This window comes from Dermacentor silvarum, chromosome 8 (assembly GCF_013339745.2).
Source record: "Dermacentor silvarum isolate Dsil-2018 chromosome 8, BIME_Dsil_1.4, whole genome shotgun sequence".
Taxonomy (NCBI): Eukaryota; Metazoa; Arthropoda; class Arachnida; order Ixodida; family Ixodidae; genus Dermacentor; species Dermacentor silvarum.
Genome location: NC_051161.1, coordinates 147,591,828 through 147,597,933, shown reverse-complemented (window position 1 = coordinate 147,597,933; position 6,106 = coordinate 147,591,828). Strand labels below are relative to the sequence as shown.

The following is a 6,106-nucleotide window of genomic DNA, read 5'->3' as shown; positions in this document are numbered from 1 at the left end:
CTTCTTTTTATTTGTTTGTTTGTTTTGCAGCGACTGTGAGACTGTGGCGTAGAAGGTTGATATGAATTGTGTTCCGTTTGCAATCTTATAATTCTGTCCTTGTTGTATTATTCGTGCAGAAATAGGTTCCTTATGAACTTCACACTGATTCCGTACGAGTAATGTAGACAGCAAATGGAATTATGACAATGCAATAAGGGCCTTCCCAGTTGGGTACCTCAAGTCCTGTCAGCAAGTGGCAAGTACGGTCACGAGCAAAAGTCTGGAGACCATAGGTGCCATGGACTACATGTCCTTTTTTTTGCAGCCTGGGAACGCTGTCTGAAATTAACTGGTACAGCCCACGTCTGCTCGTTTGACCAATGCAATGCATTGACACAATTCTATGTTGGACGGTGATAGCATCAGAAATATTCTTTGCTGATGCCGAGGTCTCTAAACTTGTGCTCCCAAGGGTACATAGAACTTTCTTATTCTCATCATAAAGAATAAAAACTTTGTTTTAACATCTTGAACAGTTTCTACAGGGTGTTGGCCATCCTTTTTGCAGTACAGCACAAGAGAGAAGCTTATTTGCAATTTACTTCTCACGAAAGCTATTGCTCACTGCTTGGCTGATTGCCCGCTACGGCACGTGTCACAAATTGTGCATTATACTTGAAAAAGGATTGGTGTTGTGCCAAGACCAGCCTTTTGCAAAAACTGAAGAGGAGTCTTTTCTTGTGTAAAGATATATGTGGCATTGATGAGAGGTTTCAAAAGGTGTCAGGTTTTCAAGGAGTCTACTTGTTGGCTCTCTAGAAGTGCTTGATCCCCGTACACGTATCTTTCCAGAGGCATGTTTCAGGGGCAACACGGTTGACACATATAGCTGGCAGTATCAACATTGATTCTTTGGTGACACTGTTTAGCAAACGTGCTTAAACGGGGCATGTTGTGCATGCATGAAAAGGTAAGCATTGACAGTTACGACACTGTTCAGCAGCCAAGTGAGTGTGCAAGAGGCACAAGCAACGTTGCTTTGTAGCATATTCAGCTAGAGACAATGACGCATTGACATTGCCGATGAGTTACTTGTTGGAAGGGCATCTTCTGGGCATTCAGGTACCGTGGTGGTGTTACGGCAATCAAATTTTTCCTTAAACGTGAAAAACCCCACTGCTGCTTTGTAGACCCAACCATCAGTGAAAGCGGGTCTTCTGCACTGATACATTGTTGTCGAGCAGGCAGCCCCTGTTGGCTGGAGCATTACAACGTAGAGTTGTTGACAAATTTCTCCCCCACGTGGATTTCCTTGCTTTAGCTGCTTTTCTTTCTGCATTTTTCTTCACACTGAAAAGTGAATTGCTTCTGACCCATCATGCTGGTCAGGAGATACAAGTACGTTGCTTTGACAACGCTGTTATCGTCGCGAAAACTTGTTCGTATTTTTTTTTACTTACACCCCGCCACTCTCCTTTAGCAAGGTCCACTGTCTGAATGGACGAAAAGAATGAAATGTATAAGGGAGGAGGATTCTTGCCCTTTTCCCAAATTTAGTGTCCTTGGCATGGCTTGTTTCCCGTTATAGTTTGATAAAAAACACTACTCCCGCAAGTCCCTGACGAGTTGACTTTTGCACGGGATGTAGAGCTTTTGACGAGTCTAGCAAATGACTTTAGAAATGCGGTATGTAATCAACAAGTTGCATCGTTCAAGGCACATTGTGTGATGAACTGCCACTGTTGTAGTTTACTGAATGTCCCAACGTCATTAGCTTAGTGCATACTTTATGGACAGTCAGCTGACTATTTATCAAATTGCAGCCAAAGTATCTGTAAAGAAATATCTTCATCTTGCATAACTCCAAGCTTGAGATATTTAAGTGAATCACAGCACTCCGAAAATGTTACAAAACCAGAAATGTCCCACAAGTTAAGCTGAACTTATTGTACAAAGGTTGCAAAAGTTGTTATAGTTGTACAAAGGTTGTGCGAATGAATAGTTGGCCAACCTTTGTACAACTATTTTGCACACTTTACAGTTGTGCAAAATTGTACAAAGGTTTCACAAATTACAGTTCTATATTTACAAGAATGTATTTGTGTTGTTACATGCCGTCTTACTTGAAATGAACAAGTAGAGTTCTCATTGTTTGACATGGCTTGTCTCTCGGACGACTGTCAATAAAGTAGAGCCCGATTTTCACTCTTGACTCCCTAATAATTGGCTAATCATACGCAACTGCCAGAAAGAACGCTGGTGCGGCTGTTGACCGAAAGCTGCTGGTGGAGTTTCTGGCTCTAGAATTCAAAGCACTTCCTAGACCCCGAAGGACACGGCTGCGTAACAACTGTCACAAGCTGTACTCGCTTGTGACTGGACAAGCTGATCATGCTACGAGCTCATATTCAAACACTCCTGTGACTTGTTTGCATACGATCCTATTATAACAATGAGGACGCACGACCTGGGATTAGCCTCCAAGCCTATGGTAGTTTTAATTCACAAGAGACAGCTGTGACAAGCATCTTGCTAAACTACAAGCCAACTTCACGAGAAAGTACCATAAATAATTTAAACGCTTCCGTTTTGATTTTCGTTAATATGACTGCTGCAAGGTCGTCTCCTCCCTTAAGGTGCGTGCGGGTGTGAAAGGTTCAGTGACTGAGGTGGCAGAGGCTGTGCCCTGCGACTAATACAAGTTTTGCTACAATACCATGTATTGTCACGTACTGTATGGGGTCTTGTGATATGCCCCTCCCCGTCTTGTTTTTCTTCTCCCAGTTGTTTCAGTTTCGATGTTTTATGTTTCCATTGCCTTTCTGCCATAAGACTTGTTTTCTTGTTGTTGGCAAAGAAACAATTTTTTTCTTCCTCAGGCCATAAATGTTCTAATATGCGAGTGCTTTTTTTTTTTAACGTTATGGATGCGAGTATTTAATGTGTGTCACTTCTAATGGCATGTAATAAATGTTTTGTCTTTTTTTATTTAACATGACTGCCTCCGACTGAGTTCTTGTCACATTCAACAAATTGCACATCACTCCATGCAGCTTTGTCACAATCAGTTTACTGGGTGTGCATCTTTGTCACAAGGAATATGGCACAGCTGACTTGGCTCTACATCATTGCACTTTCATGCTAAAGACAAAGCCATATATGGAGACCTTCCAGGTGAGAGTGTGGTGAAAGAGGTATTGTCCAATTCTATTCGCCGCATTTAAAGGGCCCCTCACCAGGCTCCATTGGAAATATTGGTTATACGCTGTTGTACACAGTTGTAGGGTGCCGTCTAGGGAGAGTCTTATCGCAAGTATTTTTCAAAACGGTCCATTATTAGAAAAGATGGGAGCAATTGAAATCTTGCATCGGCATGTCATGAGGCGACGATGCTCGCTGCCAATCGTAGACACTCTCTCCTTAAGTGTCAACTAACGTCTGCAAGCAACACTTTTTCCCCGCCTTCTAATAATATAAGATGCTGAGGGACTGCATCGCATTTGTCGTGAATGGCCGGCATTTTTTTTCTCTCTCCCTTTTTTTTTTTGCTAGACGGCGCACTTCTCATGACGATATGGCGGCGTTCTACATTGGACGATTTACCGAAGTCGCATGCCATAACTGGTGATGTTGCAGGCAATGCGTGCTGCGTAGAGGCATTTGTGCGAGCAATGTCTCCTCTAAGCATTCGTGCAAGTGACATTGACTGTGACTGGAAGCGAGGCTCCCTCGAAAGGAACGGCGCACGGGCTCACTTCCAGGGGTGGAAGCGGCCAAGGGTGTTTCGGAGCAGCCCTGGGAGCAGCAGATTTGCCAGAGCAGAAATTGTCTGTTTTGGAACAAAAGATATGCATTTTGGAGCAGCTTGGTAAAGCTCAGTGTCACTAACTTGTTGCTGGGAAAGTTGGTTCATAATGTTTAGAAAAAAAATGGTGCGAGGAAAAAAAAAATTGTCACAGTTTCACCCGAAAGGTGAAGCATCAATTGCGATAGCAACTTAGTAGAGAGCTATACGGAGTAAGGATAGTAGTTTTATCAGCTGTATAAAACTTGGACATGCAGCAGCACCAGCAACGCGCAGAACTGTTGTCGACGCCGTCGACGTTTTGCCCGCGTTTGCACCGAACGCATGCGGCGTTGGTGACTGTGGCCAGGGCCTCTGGGGGCGGCTCGGGGGCTTTTGGCGAGATCAGAACGGGAAACTCGTTGAGCAGCGTCGGAAGTCTTTACCACCTTCTCGCCTCGCAACATTTTTATATAAATACGCATTTGGTGCCGCAGCTAAACGTCGCCTCCCCTCCCTCCCTCCCGTCCCCCCACGGCCTTTCGCGCGACGGAAGTCGTGTTTGCTCTATATATATGGCGATTGTAAAGGAGGAAAAAACGCGCGTTTGTTCTCTGCCGTGCGTTCGCTCCCCGTGAAAGCACGCGTCCCTCGCGCCCTTTCACTCGCACATACAGCGTCCGGCGCGCGGCGATGATTTCATCGTCGTTGACGTCGTACGGAACCTCACGCCGACGGCAGAAATCCTCTTTGAGTGTCCATATAATTGCTATCGCAATAAAAGAAAGCAGGGCAAGCACAAGAGGGCAGGGAGACAGACTAGTTGAAAATTTGTGCTAGTCCACGTCTCTGCCCTCTCATGCTCATCTGTTTCTTTGTGCAGTATCTTTTTGGCAAGCTTGGTACAACTCAACATGAGTGAAATAGAGGCAGATTAAGAAAGGGCGTTCTTTATTGGACTTTGCAAACTGCGATTAAGTTTGAGTGACCAAGAAAATTACCTAATAACCGAGGGTTCTACGCGAATAGCACCCACTGCATTCATGCACTTTCGTTCACGCATTAGTATTTTTTTTTTCTTTATCGTTGTGGCACACTTCCGTGCGGCGCCGGAGACGTGGTGATGGTCTCGTGCATAGAGGAAGGAAATGGTCTCGCGCATGAGCTGTTGCATTTGTTTTGTTTCATGCGGTGCACGAGAACACCTACGTTGTTGTCTGCCTGCTTCTGCACTTCGTTGAAAGGAATCCTTCAGTGTGTGCACGTTTGGAGATAGTTTCATTTTCTGTGCGTGCAGCTGCACAATGTGGGAACAAGCAGACAAAAGGGTCTCACTAGCTACGGCATGTAGTTAAACAGACTCGCAGACATACGTACGGTTTGTAGGTTTCATTATTTCCTAAACTTTAAAATTGTCTAGTGAAACAACAAATCAAACAAAAAGCTGCTGTATGTTTGAATAATTCTCGAAGTCACGGGTGACAGTGAGTAATGTTTCAACATTGGTGCACTTGAGCGTCTGACCTCGACTCTCCGGCTGGGAGCGTGGCTCCCTCGAGAAAGGCGCGCAGCAATTGGCTTGACATTACAGCTGTTTTCTGGCAGTGCACAGCGGTGCAATACTTTGCAGACACGATCGTCAGCGCACAATGTACACACAGCACTTGACTGTTTAAAATGGTCAAATGTGGTGGCTTAGTATTTAGCTCTAGGGCTCCTATCTAAGTACATGATGGGAACAGAGAAATCGTATTTCTCGGAAAGCACTGCACGGCATTTGATGTGGTTTGTTGCATTTAGAAAAAATAAAAGCTATAGTGGCTGTAGGAAGTAGATTCTTAATTTAGGCCATCAATATTTAAATGAAAATTATTGAAAATTCTCAAATCTCTAGAAACAAGACTATGAAGTTTAAACTAATTCTGCAATGAAAAATGATATCACAATTTTGTGCACTACACATAATAATACATCTAAAGCAAAGAAAATGGGCATATTACTGCTCTAAGATATACCACTAATTTGTGTGCCAGGCTTTGGCAAAACCCTCTTAATGTCGTGTAACAATCTGACATAAGTTGTAACCTAATAAGTCAAATTTGTCCACTTTAGGTGATCCAAAGGATGCAGCTATAAAACTGCGATAGCCGTTTTGGTGCTGAGGTATGGATTTGTAAAATTCGTGCTTCAGCTTTCAACTTGCCAAATTTCAGTATTTTTGAAAGATAATCCAGGCCTTAAATCACATATCTGCTTGCTATAGTCACTATAGGTTAAATCGCTCTCTCAATTTCAACAAATTTCACTCAAATCAGTCCTGTGCTTGTTTTAGAGAAAACA

At 43.6% G+C, this 6,106-nt stretch overlaps 1 protein-coding gene across 3 annotated transcripts in view; it reads left to right on the top strand.

The window, feature by feature from the left end:
- LOC119461754 (endoribonuclease ZC3H12A-like) overlaps window positions 1-2,969 on the top strand; it is a 107,373-nt gene extending 104,404 nt beyond the window's left edge. For all 3 annotated transcript variants that reach the window (XR_007468280.1, XM_037723129.2, XM_037723130.2), the window contains one exon: window positions 1-2,969. This exon is cut by the window's left edge. The gene's annotated coding sequence lies outside the window, so the exon portion shown is untranslated.
- Window positions 2,970-6,106: the final 3,137 nt, after the last annotated feature.